This window comes from Colobus angolensis, unplaced genomic scaffold, assembly GCF_000951035.1.
Source record: "Colobus angolensis palliatus isolate OR3802 unplaced genomic scaffold, Cang.pa_1.0 Scaffold5, whole genome shotgun sequence".
Lineage (NCBI taxonomy): Eukaryota > Metazoa > Chordata > Mammalia > Primates > Cercopithecidae > Colobus > Colobus angolensis.
In genome coordinates, this window is record NW_012118487.1 from 32,239,636 (window position 1) to 32,259,942 (window position 20,307).

Below are 20,307 nucleotides of genomic sequence, written 5' to 3' on the forward strand. Positions count from 1 at the left end.
AATGTTTTGCAGACAGATTTCGGTTCTAGTCCCTGCTCTCCTACATAGAACTCATATGAATTGCTAAAAGTCCTTTGACATGGCTTAGGCTCCTTAACTTCATCTGTAAAATGGGAATGATTGTGTCTATCTGTCAAAATTATCTTTCTTTAATAAATGAGATAGTGTTTGGCAAGCCTCTACTGAAGTGGACTTATCATCTCTCCTGTTACTCGAGTCTCCCTTGCCCACAATCTACCCGTACCATAAATGTAAGGCACACCAAAAACTGATGTGCTTCAATAATGTGGTTAGTTTCATCTGAGTTTTGTGAGTTACTCATCAGAGTGATTTATGATGCATCTTATCCCAGAATAGTTTCTGCAGAGATAATAATTTAGATGCCAGTCCAGTCTTTCTCCCATAGAAAACATATCCATCATGATAACGCATTAGGGTTTAAGTCTTAGAATTAACAAAATGAAAACTCCCTGAAAAAATTAGCACAATTTAATACGCAGCCTCAAAGTAATGAAAGAGAATGTACCACATTCCAATATATATGCTATGTACCAATATACCATATACCAATGTAGTATACATATAAACTAGCTACTGAGGTCATTGATGCTATTATACCTAATGAATCCATTTTTTAAAAAGAGAAAATAATAAAAATAGCTAGTTAAGGAATAGATATGACTTAGGGTTCGTGGAAATAAAATTTTGACTGTTCATGTTCCCAAACCAAGAGTAGGACTGTTGTTTTACAATTAATGAAAACAGAGGAATCTTATCATCTGCATGCCAGACTGAAAGAAATGGCATATCATAAATTTGTCTTCCTTGTTCTTTTGCAGTGTTTCAAAGTAAGTACCTTATCTCCAGGGAAATGCATGCAGCTTGCTTTTAGTCAGTTTACTGATTAAAGGAAGGAAAGCCGAAGGCACATTTGCTCAAAACATGTGGCCCCAAATTTGGCAACTCATTTGTTGCTGTGTGGTCTGCACTGTGCCCTGCTACCTTGCTGATCCCATTCTCCATAATCTGACTGCGAGGGGAAGAAAAATCAGCTTCACAGAATGTGTTCTTCTCGATTTGTATTATGAGGTAAAAGGTAGCATGCACTTTTAAAGCTGAACAGAAGCAAATTTTAATAGATGCTAAGTTTATATTAATACTATCTGATATGTTGACATATAGTATTAAAAGATTTGGGATAAAAAACAATCTTATGTAAGGTTATGTAAGGACTGAAATGGAGGACTGGGTAAGGCTATCATAAGGCAAAAAACAAACAACAACAACAACAAAAAAACAAAAAACAAAACCAGGAAAAGTGGTGAGTTGCAATCAGTGATTACTAGATTTGTTTGAATTGTTAGTAGCCAGGGCAAACAGCAACAAGCTGGTCAAGATTTATGGCTGTCATTGCTCACTATTTCCAAACCACTACTTGGAAACTTAGAAGAAGACATATTTCTAAGAAGAGTAAGAAGAGAGAACGTTTTCCCTAAGTTCTGGTTTTTGATATGCTTGCTCATTTTCTGTCTCACTCAGCTGACCCATCACAGCAAATATATCTGTATCTTTTTCTTAAATGGAACAGCAGATCCTATTTGCATTTGTCTCCCACTGTCCCCTTCCCTTGGTAAATCTAACTATAGTATTTAAAGAGTTTATGTATTGACTGGCGTGGTAGCTTATGCCTGTAATCCTAGCACTTTGGGAGGCCGAGGCAGGTGGATTGCCTGAGCTCAGGAGTTCAAGACCAGCCTGGGAAAAATGGGGAAACCTCGTCTCTACTAAAATTAAAAAAAAAAAAAATTATCTGGGCATGGTGGTGTACACCTGTAATCCCAGTTACTTGGGAGGCTGAGGCAGAAGAATTACTTGAACCCAGGAGGTGGAGGTTGCAGTGAGTTGAGATTGTGCCATTGCACTCCAGCCCTCGTGACAGAGTAAGACTTTGTCTCAGAAAAAAAAAAAAAAAGGTAGTTTGTGTTTATATAGGAAATAAGTAGGGATTTAGCCCTACTTACTAGCCCTGGCTAGCAGGAAAGTAAGGAGTTATTTTATAAGAAATGTTACTAATTAATGTGGCGATGAATCAAAATGCATGATTCATATCATTGCTGCAAATAAATTTATATAGGATCACTTAAAGTTTGGTAACAGCTATGCCTTGCTAATCGACATAAGTCAAATGTGAATGTTGTAGAACATTCTAAAACAACCTGAATAGCAGCGATACCCATGAAATTTCTACGAAAAATCATTATCTGTTAAACAGAACAGTATTTCTTATAACCTACACAATCCTATCATAATGTATATTCTTTTTTATTATTTGGTTAAAAAAACACATACCAAAATTTATCCTTCTAACAGTTTCCATAATGTCTGTTCCTAATGTTGCTCTTAAGATCCAGCAAGTTTGTAAAGCACCTTTTGTGAATCAGCAGAGGTCAATACATTCAATATCATTTTAGGACCACATTATTTGCTGCAGTTTAATACTTGAAAATATTTTATTCATATAAAGTACTTTTTTCCCCAAGCTAACCACATCATTAGAATTGCCTGGGGAGTGGGGATTGAAAAAGTAGATTCTTTCCTGGAACATTTGATTTAGTAGTTCTGGTGTTGAGACGAGGGATCTGGGTGTTCAAAAAATTCCCTAGGTGATTAGTTTGATCAGGCTGACTAGGAAACACAGATACAAAGAATGTGTATCCCTACTTATTAGAAATATCCTATTTCCATCCATGTTGGATGGGAAATACATATTTCCCATGGTGGATGTAAAAGAAAATGGATGTAAAAGAATATTACTGAGTAATAGGAGTTTTCTTCATTCGTGTAGGGTTTGAATACTTGAGGGTTCTCATGAGCTGTTGCTGCCACCTTGATGCCACCCTCCTAGCTTAAGACTTCCCTTTTAATACCAACCATGGGAGTAGTGGGGCAGGTGGGCTATATATTATGTGCTAGCCTGGTATGTCTTAGGGGCTTAGCATACCTAACTTATTTCTACAAGTCTTTTATTAAACAAAAATTATACAAGGGAAATTCCTAAAACATAGCTTTAGGAAAATCGTCTACCCTAAAGGAAAATAGTGGTTTAACAAATAGTCAATTAATAAACGTAAATGTCACCTTGAATGTTTTATTTAGTGCACAGACTTAAATATTGGATATGAAGCATAAGTCTCTTTTTCTCTTTTAAAATAAGAACTACTTCTCTATTTAATAAACTTGCAATTTGCTCCTTTCCATGTCACATTTTGTAACAAGTACAAGTGATAAACATCTGGCTTTTTAACAGAAGATGAGTTTGTGCAAGCATAATGTAAATATTAGAACACAAAAAGAGAAGTGAGGCTATTAGAAGCCTATGAGCTGATATAAACATTTTAAAAAAGCAAGTTTATAAAACAGATACAATTTAATTATATTATTTTACAATAAAAATAAACATTAAATCAACACCTATATGAATAAAAAAAATGAAGACTGGAAGGAAATATATCAAAATGTCAATAGTGGTTTTTTTTTCTGATTTTGAAATTCAGTGTATTTTACTTTTATTCTCCCTTTTTATTTGTATTTTAAAACTTTTAACAATTAAGATGTATATTTATGATAAAGAGCTATTTACAATTATCTTGAAAAAGTCACATTGCTTTTCCTGAAACATTACTGAGAATATGTTTTTTTGTGACTTGCTTTTCAATTCCTCCTTTAAAATTGACCTTGGAAATTTTGTCTGATATTTGTATGTTCACCCAAGCAGTAAATTTATGCACCAAAACTCAGCTACAGAAAGTTCACACTGAAGGGTGTGTTTGATAAGGTGACATTAATAATATACTGTCAATTCTATATTTATATATCTTCAACTCATTTGGAAATTTTTAGCTCTAGATAAAAACAATTTAATCTTTTATGTGAAAAGAAAATAGGAACAGTGTTCTGAAGAAATAATTTAACAAAAGGATTAGGGAAAAGGTTATACATTATAACCTTATATAGAAGTAATTTTTTAAAACCTCGAACTACTTATGTTTCAAAGTAAAAATGTCCTTTTTATGACATAACTGTTTAGAGAAAAATTATGGTTGGATGCAATGCCCCTCCACCTCTCTCTCTCTTCTCCTTTGAGAGAGACTTGATTCTGATGCTGGCATGTCCAATAATGGAGTGAAGTAGTTACAGGTAACTATCAATTTCCTCAAAGGTTTTATGTGAAGATAATTATGCTCCCCTTAAACATCCTATAGGTGTGATTTAAAGATAAAATGAAGATAGCGGTCACTTTGATGTTTTAAAATCACACCCAAAGAAAGCATACTTGGATCTAGTCAAGTTGAAGATGGTCCAGATTTACTCTCCCTCCAGATATCACCAATCCACTGAAAACCATGTAGGAAATAATGGTATTCAAAGATTGACATGAGACAGCACAAGGGAGGATCCCTAAAAGAAGGAAAATAAACCTGGTAAACTCTATGATGGTTTCAGAACTGCAAAATTTCTTTTATAAGTTTTCAGCTGAGTAGTGATAAAGTCATGCATGTGAGGAAATTGTCAGATGCTGGAGAAATAACTGCTTTTGAGTTTTAGAGCTCACTCAGAATACTTTGTGTCCTCAACAATCGGAGTTGAAAGGCCTTTTTAATTTACAGAGTATTTTACTTAGAAGAGTGTTGCCTCAAAAATAAGGTGAAATTAGCCTTAACCTACAAGATACTCTAGGACAGCATATTAATGCAAAAGTATAAAACTGTTTTCAAATACCTTAACTGCATTGTAGAACATATATCCAGAATATTAACAGGAATACAAAAATATCTAGCACAGAGAAATGTGTAATTATCAATTTATGGCTTCTAACTAAAAATTAAGAGACATAGAAAATAGTAGAAAAATAAGACATACAGCTAGGTTAAAAATTAAAACAAACAAACTCAGAAATGACCAAATAATAGAATGAGTAGATAACAAATCTACAATTCTATACATTCAACGAGGTGGAAGAAACATGTTGAAAGAGACCTAAATGAGTTTTCAAAATTTAAATTAAACTTCTAGAAATGAAAAAACAGTGTACGAAATAAAAGTACAGTGAATAGGATTAACAGAAGATTAGACATTGCAGAAGAAAATGTTAGTGAACTTGAGACATAGTGATATTGACAGGAGGCAGAGAAATTCTAGGCAGAAATGGGCTCCTCACAAAACTCCATCCTCAAGGCAAAAAGCCTGAAATGGCCGCCCAAAGTGAGAACTTCTATTCCTGTTTTCCCACTCAAATGTTGCCTTTTCCTAAATCACTCATGACCCACTACACTCCCCATCCTGTGCTTATAAAAACCCCAGACTTGGGTAGCAGAAAGGGGAAGCAGCTGGATGTTACAGCTAGATGTTGGGGAAAAGCAGCTTGACTTCAGAGGGACGGCTTGGCGTTGTAACTTCAAAGAATTCAGCCAGAGATGGCTGGACTTAAGGGGAAGATTACCTACCTACCCCATACCCTTTCCAGCTCCCCTTTCCACTGAGAGCCAATTTCATCTGCAATAAAATTCACATTTAACATCCTTCAATTCGTTTGTGCAATCTCATTTTTCCTGGACGCTGGCCAAGAGCTTGGGAGCTACAAGTGTGGATGCAAAAGACTGTCAAACTGGCCCTTTGCCCTCACTGGCAGAAGACAGCCATCTCAAACAAAAAGGCAGAGGGCCCATTGAGCTGTTAACACTGAGGCATCCATGGATGGCAGAGCTAAAAGAGCACTGTAACATACATTCTGGGGCTTCAGGGGTCACAGGGCCCACAGAGATGCTGCCATGGGGCCTGCACAGAGTTTGCTCCTGCTGGTGCCCAAAATTGCTCACCCCAGCTCCTGCACCACCCACCTGTGTGTGCTCTCCCACAAGAGGTGGAACACAGCGAGTTCAAGTGAGTGGAGTTTACTCCTGCTGGCGCCGAAGTGGCCTGCTGGTTCCAGCACTCGTGCACTCCAGTTCCCACCTCGTTCACTCACATGCTCCCTCCTGCGAGGAGTTGAAGCTGTGGGCTGAGTAAACGAGGTACCCCTGTTGTGAGTCCTGTGAAGGGGTCAGGAAAATATCCTGCTTCAATAGTAACAGAAAATTTCTAAGATGAGACACAGAGAGAAAAAAAGACTGAATAAAGTAAATAGAGCATCAGTCAACTGTGGGAAAACTTCAAGATGCTTCAAATATGTAGTTGGAGTCCCTGAAGAGTAGAGAGATGGCTAGGTGCAGAAGTAAGGACAAAAAATGTTCCAAATTTGATGAAAACTACAGAACCACAAGTCTAATAATTTCAAAATTCCAAATACAAGAAAGACGAAAAAAGCTATCTTAAGAAACATAATAATCGATGGCTTAAAACAAATGACTAAGAGAAAAACTTAAAAGCAGTCAGTGAAAATAAGACAAATTAGGTACAGGAAAACAAAGATAATGACAAGAGGCTTTCCATCAGAAACACTGCAAGTCAGAAATAGTAGAGCAGTATCATTAAAATTATGAAAGGAAAACACCTCAAACTGTCAAATTATAATGTTACACCAGTAGAAATATCTTCAGAAAATGAATACCCAAAAAAGGGACATTTTTAGATATATAAAAGTTAAACAGATTTGTCACCAGAAGGCATGTACTATAACAAATGTTAAAGGAAGTTCTTTAAGCAAAAGGAAAATTTTATCAGATGGAATCTTAATCAACAAAAATGAAATCTCTTTAAAATGTAATTGGCTGTTCAAAACAAAAATAATAACTATGTCTAGAGAGCTCTATAACATATGTAGAAATAAAAAGTATGTCAATATTGACCCAAAGTTGATAGGGGACATGGAAACATTTTGTTGTAAGGTTTTTACTATAAGTGAAGTGCTATATTATTGTTTAAATGTAGACTGCGATAAGTTAAGGATGTGTAGTATAGGCCATGGATTGGCAGACTCTTTTGTAAAGGACAAAATGATAAATAATTTAGACTTTTTGATAATATGATTTCCATTGCAAGTATCCAACTCTGACAATATAGAAAAAAATCAAAGACAATATCTAAGTAAATTAATGTGTCTGTGTTATACTAAAACTTTATTGACAAGAAAACAGAGTGAACTGGATTAGGCCTATGGGTTATAGTTTTCTGACTCCTGATATAGAAAGACCTGAAAGCACTCACTTAAAAAAAAAGAATTACAGTTAAGCCAACAAAAGAGATAAAATGGAATAGTAATAATAATAAAAAGTATATTAATGCAAAGAAATACAAAAAGAAAAGTGGAACAAAAACAGATGTGACAAAGGGATGGGAAATAACAAGATAGTAGATTTAAACCCCAAAACATAAATAATCATATTAAACACAAATGACCTAAAAATCTGATTTAAAAGGCAAAGATTTTCGAATGGCATAAAAAAAGATTCAATTAAATGCTGCCTACAAGAATCCCAATTTCAATGTAAAGAGACAAATAAGTTAGATAAAAGGATGAAACATATGACATAATAACACAAATTTAAAAAAAGGCTCGAGTAGCAATATTTGAGACAAAGAAGGTTTCAGAGGAATAATTTTGCTAGGGCTAAAAATCCAAGCCTGGCTTTTCAGAAAAAAAAATTATGACTTTTTCCTGTTGCCAATTAATGAGCTCTTTAATGAGAAATTCTCATTCCATCTTAAGTGGGGTCTCATATTAATGGTGCACTTGAGGTTGGCAGCAGAAACAGCTTCCCCACCCCCAATATACGCATTGCTGTGCATATGCAGATCAATCTCTTTATGTCCCAAAGTGGCTTCGCATCTTCTCTGGGAGAATAGCTGAATGAAAAATTTCTCGGGGGTGATATTTATTCCCCAAAGTTGGTTAATTCCAGAAATATCATGAGAAAAATATGTTTACATTAAGACTTGTTGGAATCTGGTATTTTATCATTGTACTAAATATCTGATTAGCTTTTCTTTACTCAGTTTGCTAGAAAACAAAACAGGTGAAATTATTTTTTAAACACTTGTTGTTCCACAGCCAACATATTCATTACATTGGAAAAGAACATTTATTCACTTTATACAATTAAGAATATTCTGGGTCGGGTACAGTGGCTCACACCTGTAAATCCATCACTTTGGAAGGTCAAGGTGGGTGAATCACTTGAAACCAGGAGTTTGATTGAGGCCAACCTGGCTAACATGGCAGAAACCAGTCTTTGCAAAAAATACAAAAGTTAGGTGTGGGAGCGCACGCCTGTAGTCCCAGCTACTCGGGAGGCTGAGGCATGAGAATCACCTGAACCCAGGAGGTAGAGGTGCAGTGGGCTGAGATTGTGCCACTGCACTCCAGCCTGGGCAGAGTGAGACCCTATCCCCACCATCAAAGAAAAAATAAATTCTGTAGCTACCCAAAATAGACCTATTATTTCACAGAAGTAGAATTCCTTGTATTGTTTTGTTTTTTTTTTCTCCCCATGGAAAATGCAAAAAGGTAGCCAGGGTTGGAGAAAAGATTTACAGTATGGATCCAAGAAATCAAAAAAGACTGGTCAACACTTCAAAAAAAAAAAAGAAAAAAAAGTACTTTGAAAATACAATCAGAATACGATATATAGCTGCAGCATGAAAAAGCCAAGAAAATTCTGACAACTTACTCTCTCAAATGGTAAACAATTCCAAAGAAAATTATGTTTTACCCTAGAGATCTTGTGTTATTCTATGTGAGCCAAAATAAGAATGAATATTTCCTTTGGAACCTCAGGAATCTTGGTTAGATAAGATGAACTAAATCTACCTTAGGCTATTTAATTAAGACAGGGAATCTAGTGTGCCATTTAGAATAACTCACACTGTTGTCGTTGAACATATAGTTAGCTGTGCTCTATAACATAGTAAAATGAAAAAAAATCCCTAAAAGGCTAACATCATAAAAAATCAGTAAAATTATGTTAGTCCTTATGGCTGATATTTTATAATGGAGCCCAGATTAGATTGCTTTATATATAATATTAAAATTTAGGGCAGAAAAGGAGTGATTGATCAGGTTGCTTTTCTTCTTTTCTGTACTTTTACACAGGATCAGAGCTTTGTTTTCTGAGAATAGAGGGGTCATAAACTCAAATTCCGGAAGATGCTGCCAGGTAACACACTACATTGAAGTTGAGAGCACATAACACATCTGAAGATATTAATTTAATTAAAAACAAAAGCATATGTCCTCTAACCAAACACCTGCCTATAACTCAAGTGTTTGTGACTCTTGGAACAGACTTTGATTTCTTAGAACAATGGCTACCTCTGTGTCTAGAAAATTATCTGACCTAGAATGACACCCCATAGATATTTAGTACAGAGAGTTGACTCATCTCTGCTGATCTATATAATGGCTTGACATTATTGGAGGCTTCCTTGAACAGCTTAATTTTTAGGGAGTGTGAACTAGGGATTTTTACAAAAAGAATTAATTAACAAAAAACCTTGAAGTGATTTTAAAACTTAATGACATTGTGAACTCTATTCTTTTTTGAAGAGGGTAAAGTGTGAAAAGTGCCAATAGTCATCTAAAGCATCCTTATTTAAATTGATTTCCTTCAAGCTGATGTTTTGAACCTCTGTCAATGCCTAAGTAGTTCCACTAACTTAAGGCTAGGTGCCAAATAGTCACTTAAAATAAAAAAAACAATACATTAGCAACAGCATGCTTATCACAGATGTGTTGGAAGGACTGATGACTGAAATTGATTACACATACTATGATTCTTACATAATCCTCAAGAGACCTTTAAGGGAGCATAAGCAGATTCAGTGACTGCAAGAATTTCAGAAAGAACCCCTTCTAATCACACTCAGTGGATTGTTTAGCTTACCTGAATATTTCTGTCCACCGTCCAAGTCAACAGTGAACTCTGTCTGGAATTTGTGATGAAAATCCCCCATTTATCTCTCATTTATTTATTTTATTAGAGACAGGGTCTCACTCTGTCATACAGACTGGGGTGCAGTGGTGCAATCATAGCTCACTGTAAGCCTGAAACTCCTGTACTCAAGTGATCCTCCTGTCTCAGTCTTCCTAGTAGCTAGGACCACAGGCATGTACCACCATGCCCAGCAGATTTTTAAATTTTTTGGTAGAGACAGGGTCTTGCTATGTTGCCCAGGTTGGTCTCAAACTTCTTGTCTCAGTTATCTTCCCACCTCTCCCTCTCAACGTGCTGGGACTACAGGTGTGTACCATTGTGCCCAGTTCCCTTTGCCTTTTGAGATCCTTTCTCCATCCTCCCCGGTTTGTTCTGTGTCCTGGGAGCTTGGCCTGTGAGGAATGCATCAAAAGGCTGCCTTGCCCTCTGACTTCTGGTTGGATTCAACAAATGAGTGAAACTGGGAAGAGATCAGAGGGACGGAGGAGCATGAAGTTGTGGTATTTATTTCATTGGCTCCTTCACTTGGAGGTTGCCACAGGTGGGTTGCATCCCTCAACCAAAGTACACAACTCCCATGAAGAGGTCTTCCTTCCCCAGACAACTCTGTCGCTGTGGATCTCAGTAAGGTCCCCTTGTCCTTCGCCTTCAAGTGTAAGAATAGAGATAGCTCCACTGTTAGGATCCCTAGCCTGGAGCAATCATCCCTATTGCTTTTTCTAAGCCCTGTCCACATCTTTTAAATAGTCCTTATTTTCTGCTTCCTCCTCAGCTATCTTGAGGGTGTTGTCTATTTCCTGCTGGGAGTCCACTTAATACACATGCAGAGTGAGGACAATGAGCATTTGGTTGGGTATATGAGCAGGGAGAGAGGAGGCCGGCCGCAATGAATGAACCATCTCGCACACTCATCTGAGTGATCTGATAAGTAGCACACAAGAACATGTGTGTTTGATGGTACGTATTACTAAAAAAAGAAAAAAACCTACTTTAAAAGGATCCTATAATCTGAAGCTTTTTGTTAAACTTAGTGAATAGCATTCTAAAATCACACAGTGAAGTACAACTTAGTTTGATTACTGAGATGTTCTTTGTCAAATCAGCAAAAAACTTTTGAAATGCTTTATCGTTGATATTATCAAATATAGTCATGAGCAAAGAATAAGCAGAAAATGATAGTGAGAACATAGACAAATACGGAGGAGAGAAGACTGGGGAAAAGGTCTGATGTTAAAAAAGTCATCATATGACTGTTTATCCATAAGCAGGTTTAAAGTCTGCCCAAGTAGTGGGAAAGTTAACAATGGCCATGTAAATCAGATGTGCTTAAAGTCCATTTATTTTGTATCTTAGAATGCTTCACTTTTGAGGTAATATCTCTATGGTTGAGTGCTTCCAGGCTGTTAGTGTTGCAATTCTTCTTTCATCTGGGTGAGATTTATTTGATCACAGAAATGTTAATAGCACTGCATCTGGTCAATTCTCTAATGAGCAGAAGTGTTTTCTTGATCAAAACTTCCCGGACAGCAGAGGCATAAATAGATGTTTGCATATATCATTGACTTCATGTTTCATTAAGCTTGAATTCAGAAAACATTTCTCCCATACAAATATGCAATACTTGGAAAGCTGAAATGTGCTATAAAAATGAAAATGGCTTACTAGTGCAACCAGCTGGATTCTCTCACTGCTCAAAATGTGGTTTTTATTACAAATGAATTGGCCTTCAGGGGAGAATTTTCCCAAGAATATGAACTCTGATTACTTAATATTACCAGTAAGTACAAATTAAATAAAGTGAACTGTGTAAATGAAGGCTGTAAATACTGGAATCCACTACTGAATACATTTCACAAAGATATATTTGGGCATGTTTTAAAGATGTGTGCCTGGGAGTACTCAGGTTATGGTGTGGTAAATCACTGGCAACCTATTTCTCAGACTTAGGTCTGCCATGAAGAGATAAAGAGAAAACATTTCACTATCATTCAGCAAAAATATATTCCCATGAAGAGGTGGAGAGTTCTTTTCTAGAGATGTCTGGGAAATGGACAATTTTATTTCTGGGAAAAAACTAGTATGAATTTCTTCAATACAAACAGTAGAATACAGGTATCCTGAATGTGTTATGAAATCTGATTTCTCCACCTCCAGTGACACTGCTGGCCACAATCATTTTGAGATCCCACCATATTTAACTTCCATTTTAGGGTCTAAAGCCATAAAAGTGAAGCAGTCTCTCTGATGATTTAAACCAGTTAAAGTCACCCTTCTGCTTAAAATCTTGCAGGAGTCTCTCATATCTTTTGGAGCAAAAGTGAAGTCTTTACAATGGCTCTCAAGGCCCTGCTCCCACCTCTGGTCTCTGACCCAATCCTTCTTACTGTCCTCTGTCTCTTCTTGCTTACCAGTTACTCCTCTCCAGTCGTGTTGTCTCCCTATCTGTTCACAGCTCACATAGGCACAGGTCTTGGATCCAGCCTTTCCTCCGCCTGGATGCTCTTCCAAGATATGCGCGTGGCTAACTCCCCCATCTCCTTCCAGTCAGCTTAACTTCACATTCACTACAAAGTCTGCCCTAACAGCCTGATTTCATAAAGCACACTGCCATCCATCTTCCAACTCCCTCTTATCCTCTTTACCCTCTTCTACTTTGATTATGTTTCCAAAGCATGTATCATCATCTAACATACTATACAATTTATTTATATGATGTTTACTTTTATTATTCATCTCTCCTCCACTGGGATATAAGCATGAGGCAAAAGTCTTTGACTGTTGTTCACTGAGATACATCAACACCTAGAATGGTAGCCAGCCTAGGGTAAATGATGAATACATATTTGCCTAATTTTAAGGACTGTAGATAAAAATGACATCCAACTTTTTAAAAAATTCATTTAAAAAGCCCCAAACCTAAAAATACCTCAAACATATGAATTTCTACTGAGAAAGGAAGAATAACACTAAATAATTAGCTCTAAGGCTTTAATATATACTACTTGCTATTTAGACAAGTAGTCAGCAAACTATTGCTTGGGCCAAATTTAGCTGGCCACTTTTTTTTTCCTTTTTTTGATCAAACTTTTATTGAATCACAGCCACACCCATTTGCTTGCATATTGTCTAAGACTGCTTTTTCTCTACAACAGCAGAATTGAGTAATTGTGACAGAAATCTTCTGGCAAGGAAAATCTGTTAACTGGCCTTTTAGATAGTTTGCCTACTGACTCCTGATTTAGATCCAAGTTAATGACATTTTGCAAAGAAACTGATGTCCAAATGGTAGTAATTATCCAAATAAATATTTTCAGTTTATATGTTTGCTATAGTTTGAATGTTCCCTTTAAAACTTATGTTGAAATTTAATGGCCAGTTTGATGGTTTGGGGAGGTGGGGCCCTTAAGAGGTGATTAGCTCATGAGAGCTCTGCCCCCATGAATGAATTAATGGCTAGTTATTGTGGGGGTAGATTTCTGGTAAAGGGATACATTTGGTTTCCATTTGCTGTCTTGCCATGTGATACCTTTCATCATTGGATGACCTGGCGCCGTGCTGTTGGACTTCTCAGCCTACAGAACCATGAGCCAAATAAACTTCTGTTCTTTATAAATTACCCAGTCTGTAGTATTCTATTACAGCAGCAGAAAATGGACTAAGAGTGGAGGAAATCTAAACAAGAGAGACTGCTTAAAGTGATATTGCTTCATGCTGCAGCTATCTTTGTATCTCTCTCTGATGTAATTTAAGTGTTTAAATTTTTTCTATAATTTATGGACTATAATTGAAATTGAAATATGCCAGAATTCTAAACCAAATGCCCTCTTGAAATCCCATCTTAGTTTATTATTCAAAATTCTATGTACTTTATAATGTTATTTTACATTTTAGTTACATTTTATAATATGCTGAAATTTTGGTAATATGTCCTTAGTTCCGTGTTTCTATTTAAAAACAATTCCTTTGATGTTCTCTGAAAGGTATTGTCAGATATCATTACACTATATTTATCCCTCATGAATTTTCTTGAACAAAGATATAATTTTTCCTAACCTTTTATCCTAGATGTACAATTAGCATACCTTATTGAGCAACATAATTGTTAATCTAATAGATGCATTATAATTAATAATAGAAAAGGTAGATTAAGATGACAGATTTATTATTATGCTTAGTAAAACATATGATAACTAGTGTTTTTAAGGGAATGCATTTTGGTGCTATTTTAAATAACACTGAATATACTCAAAAGTCTTTTCTAAACAGAAGTTAAAGTCAACCTAAGGCAAGTATCTGTATAATTCAAATAAAAAACCCTTTTGTTAATTCCCCAAATATTTTTTAGATTATTTTTTACATGTGTGGTATGTGAATGTGTGCGGTTTATATGTGTGTGTGTGTTTGTGTGTGTGTATATGCAGATAGATAGATGGACAGACAGACAGATAGATACATAATATAGAGGGTTCTGCCTGGAGGCTAGCATATAGGAAGTTTTTAATAAATATTATTGTTCTTTTTCTGTATAGTCTTTCCCTTTCACCAATAGGTATCAGAAGTTGAGAAGATATTTAGAAAATTCTTGCTAATAGAAGAAATGGAAATAGACAAATTAGGTAAACATGACCTTAAAGTCTTCATGATAGACCTGAATTTTACAGCTAATCCTTTTATATGGGCCATGCAACCAGATAATTGACTGCTTCATTTGGAACTTAGGCTTCAAAAGAAAACTTATTTTGGGGGAAACTAAGCCTGAGAAGATTAATTTATCATCAATTTAAATACAATTTTTCTGTCATTAGCATATGAAAGGGTATGCACATCAGATTCACAAACAAATATTTATTCAGCCCCTACCAATGTCAGATGCTTTCATAAATGAGTTATTAAAGTTAAACATGTAGAGACATTTATTAAATAGTTGTTAAATATGTCAATAACTTGGATTGAATATGCCATTATAACCCTCTTTGAATGAGGAAATGAGGCCACAATGGTTTAACGACTGGGTTTCTTGATAAAAAGGAATATTGCTTGTAACAACTTGTATTGCCAGTAGTTATCACAATGCATGGTATATAGCAAATGATACATATTTAATGCATAAATGGGTGTAGCCTGAATCCGTATCATCAGTAAGACATAGAACCCTAGATTTGAAAGACAATTCCTGACTTCAATACCAGCAATTTTTTTTCTAGGGTAAAGGAAAGCATTCTTGCACAGGGTAAAGAAAAGCATACTGCATTTATCATTCTAAACAAAAATATACCCTCTTTTAAATATTTGTTACAAAAATAGTAGTAGTCAGGTGAGTAACAGCAAGAAATGGTTTAACAGCTTAAAATAGGGGAATGTACTTAAGAATGTTTCAGATTAGTGCTCGATTTAAGTCAGAGACATCTTTGTAGACAATCATATGACAAGGATGAAGAAGATTCTAGAAATAAATTGCAAAGCTTATACTTAAGGAAAATAGTTGCTGGAAAACATGAGAGCCTCTGGCTTATTTCATATAACACCATTAGTCAATAATCTGTATAACTAGTCAATATTCTCTACTATATTCTGTACAATTAGAATGATTCTGCTATGTTGTAAGTTACAAGGATCTGATACAGTACATTTATGGGATGTGCAGTTAGAACTGAAACAAGGTTGGGAGATGCTAAAATAAGATACTTATCCCAAATACTTTACTGGGGAAAAGAAGTGAATTCAGGGAGAATTTCATATATACATTCTTCAGAAATTGTTTATAATGTTGAATTTACTGTGGGTTCTTTGAATTCACACTGGATTCCCATAAGCTGCAAGAATAAACCATTAGCTTTATTTCCTCAGAATTTGCTTAGTAAGCTCTTTCCTTTTTTTCAGCTTACGTAGCTAATGCTCACACCTCTTTCAAGTCTATGCTTAAAACTCTCTTAGTATGGGTGACCATCTTCAAATTTTAGAATTTATTTGGACCCCCAAATTATACTTCCATAGGACTCTTTTTCCATTACATTCATAATTGTCAATTTAATGTATATTTTCCTTGGTAGCATAAAATCTATATCTAATGTATATATTTTGTGTCAGTGCAACATCTGTATCTCCAGTGAATAGGACACTGCCTGACACAGGTAGATGCTTAATAAATACTTAATGAACACAAAAACTTCTAGTGAGAAGGCTGTGAAAGTTTGGATGATGCATTCATTTAGGTTGACTGAGAAGCAGACACCAAAATGGAATTAGGTGTGCAAGAGATTTATTGGTGAAGGGAGCAAGAGAAGGCACAGAGAACCTTCAGATTGTGATATGGGTCTGACCTCTGTGAAAGGAGAGAGGGAAGGAAGGAGTATTGGGTAGAAAGAATGGTGACTATGGTGCAGGCACAAAGGATGTTTAACCAGGCCAATGGGGAGCCTTCAAAGTAAAGATGCCCACTGGAAGAGTCCCATGTCTTCTCAGAATGGGTCTGCCTGAGAAATCCTGCTATGACTTAGTCATTGCTTAGGAGCAACCACAGTGGTCGGTGTAGAGAGACAGCAGCAGTGGCCATCAATCAAGTATGCTTCCTGCAGGAGATTAGAGCAGCACATTTTGATGGCTGCCACACATGGAAACACTGAGGGAGATTTCCTACCTGTCTTTTGGAAGGCTCATTTACACAAAGTTTCTAAAAATTATGTGATTTTAGTCAGGTTAGTTTAAAAATTGTTTTCTAAGGTAAGACACTGATTGTTATATCTTATTTGGCATAGGTATCACTGATGTAGTAGTGATAAAGTTTTGCTTCCTGCATTTGTTTTTCTAAAATCAAAATAAATTATTGAACTTTTGCTAGAAAATGTTAAAATGAAGGGGAAAATCGTGCTTATAAATGGCAGTGATGGCATCTTTTCCAGAACTGAACTGTAAACTACGTACTTAAGCTACATCAGTGGAACAGGCATTTCTTCTCTCATTAGTAATCTGTGATGCACGATTGATAGCTTACCATAAAAGACTAGTTAGGGTGTAAACACCTACACAATGTCTTTAATGTTCATAACCAGGCAGTATGCCTCTGGAATCCAGAATATCCTTCAGTCTCTAGGCCTATTGTTGTTGCATTTCAGCAAGCAAGGTGATTTGAATCAGGAAGATATATTGCCTGTGTTACCAGATTTATTTAGAAAGCAAGTGGAAGATGATTTGACTGATGCAACCTTCTCCAGGGACAGAAAGCAAAACTATAAATACACTGTTGTTAAGATATCGCAAGGCCTGTAGGATATAGGCTGCTGACAATGCTTTAAGTCAAGATCATTGGTTTTCTCCATAAAAAAAATCTTAGGATCAAATTATATGGGCCTCTGTAGCCTGGGCTAAACTCAAAGCCTAGGTTCAATGAAGATATCCCGACTCAGTGTTACATGACTTGAAATTATTAAGGATTTCTTTTTTGTTTTTGTACTTGGAGAGCTGACATTTAGGCAGTCAGTTTCCTTCAGAAGCTTCTAAAGCATCCTAATATTTATTTAAGATATGAAAAAAGTGTGCCTACAATGGCTGGTGCCTACAAAATCTTGCAAAAGCACTCACTTTGAATATTTGATGTTTTCCTTCCTTTAGAAAGATAACATTTATAAAAAGGGTATGTGAATAGATAGGATTACCAAAGATAAGGTAAATAAAAGCATAATTCCTAACAGCATGAAAGTTATTACAAAGTTTGAAAACTGAGGTTTAAACAAGAAAGACACAAGGTATGATATCTTTATGAGTGAGACCAATCGCTCTCTGGTGGCCTAAATATTTGCCTTCCTAGTCAGTGATTGCATTTCCATGACTGTTACCCATCTTTTTAAACTAAGCACATATTTATTACATGCCAACTATGTGCTAAGCACTATTGAAGGAGCTGGAGATACGGCCAGGAAAGTAAGTCCCTGCCTTCTTGAAGCTTATTTTATAGCTAGAGAAAAGAGTTAATTAAACATATAAGTAAATATATCATATGCCAATAATTATTAAGAACTGTGAGAAAAATAAAGCACAGTAAGGGACCAGGTAGTGGGGAAGAGGGAGAGGGGCAGCATGGATACTGCTTCCTCTTTCCTAAAGAATTGCCATGGAAGGACTCAGTGATAAGGTGACATTTCAGCAGAGAACTTCATGAAACAAGGGAGTAAGATATGCATGTAGCTGAGAGAAAAACATTACAGGAAGAGAAACATCAAAGTCAAAAGCCCTCAGGTAGGGGTTTGACTGAGAAGTCAAGGAACACTGAGAAGGCCAATGTGGCCAAAGGGAAGTGAACAAGGGGAATAGTGGTAGAAGAGATTCTGTGATAAAAGAGATGCATGTGATTTATTGAATAAAACATCCCTAAGTATTCCCTGGTTTTATCGAACATGTAGGTCAGGGTGAGAAATCTGTCCATGATATTATGGAAGAATTTGAAGCATGACCTGCATTGCAAACTAGGAAGGTGAAGATTTAGAAACCAGTGAAGGAAAATGAGATCTGACTGTATCCCCTGAAAAACAGCCATTCTTAGGTTGCATTTGAGGTGCTTCCGTTTACCTGAGGTGTGATTGAGGGGTATCTTCTAATTCATTTGCTGCTGCCCACACTGTTTGCTACTTGAATCCTCATTGCAAAGCTCCACCTTGTCTCTTGAAATTAAGGGCAACTACATAACTGATCAACTGAACTAGAAGCCTCATAAGAGTATAATAGGGTGCAAGTAAAATTATGACAGAATAACAGAAAAATCTGGACCGTTGCAGGGAAACTCACATGTGTGGTCATTCCATTTAAATCTAGGAACTCAGCATCTTTGCAGCCAGCGCTGGCTACTGGATGCTGGTGAAGCTGGAGACACTGAGCTGAGTGTTAAGGTTTGTGAGATGCACCGCACAGTCATTCCTCCAGGTTTTGCTAATCCAGTAGGGTGCTGCAAGGGAGCTGGACACAGATCTATAATACCAAAAGTCCCATGGACCTAGTCTCCATTCAGACATAAGGAACCTCATCATTACTCTCGGGATTTGAGCCTTCCCATTTTCAGAGTACATATGGATTCTCTTTGTCCTTAATTGTAAAATATCCTCAAGAGTTCAGGCTTTAAGAATATACAAAGTAGGTAGAAACAGAAAATGTTTTTAAGTATATTTAACTGTTATCTGCATAATAAAATCTAGCTCTTTTGTGGAAGTGGCAAATAGTTCCTTTCTTCTGCTCATTATTTCAGAATTATTTGAGAGGTAGACAGAGATTATCAATAGAGAGAACTGCAGGCCAGCTGTATTACTGATAAAGCTGATTGGAGAGGTGGTTTGAGATGTGTGGCCAGATGCACTTGTAAATACTTTACATCTTGAGAATTAGACCCATGCATCCAATTAGTAACCAGCATACTGGACAACTTCAGGTCTCCTCAGAAGGGATAGAGCCCCCTGAGAGAAGGTCAGAACATGAATGGGTAGAGGATGTGACAGGCTGGTTTCAAAAGTCTAGCAGGGGCTCCAATCCTACCCCACAGAGAAATTACTTTTCCTTCCATTGTGAGTGCTGTGGTCTCAATGTATGTGCTCCTCCAAAATTCATGTGTTGGAATTTAGACCCCAAAGTGATGGTATGAAGAGGTGGGTCTTTTGGGGAAGTGATTTAATAATGAAGGCTTTGCCTTCATGAATCGATTAGTACTGTTATAAAAGTAGTCAAAGGGAGTGTGCTTGTCCCTCTTTAGCCCCTTCCACCATGACAGGATACAGCAAGGGCCACCATCTTTGAAGCTGAAGCTGGGAGAGGAGCCCTTGCCGGACACTGAATCCGCTAATTCCTTCTCGTTTTTTTTTTTGTTTGTTTGAGACGGAGTCTCGCTCTGTCACTCAGGCTACAGGCTGGAGTACGGTGGCGTGATCTCAGCTCACTGCGAGCGCCGCCTCCTGGGTTCACGCCATTCTCCTGCCTCAGCCTCCCGAGTAGCTGGGACTAGAGGCGCCCGCCACCTCGTTCAGCTAATTTTTTTTTTTTTTTGTATTTTTAGTAGAGTCGGTTTCACCGTGTTAGCCAAGATGATCTCGATCTCCTGACCTTCTGATCTGCCCTCCTAGGCTTCCCAAAGTGCTGGTATTACAGGCGAGAGCCACCGCGCCTGGCCACCACATTTCTGGTTTTTTGTTTGTTTGTTTTTTTGTTTTTTTTTATTGTACTTTAAGTTCTAGGGTACATGTGCACAACGTGCAGGTTTGTTACATATGTATACTTGTGCCATGTTGGTGTGCTGCACCCATCACCTTGTCATTTACATCAGGTATAACTCCCAATGCCATCCCTCCCTCCTCCCCCCTCCCCATAATAGGCCCTGGTGTGTGATGTTCCCCTTCCCGAGTCC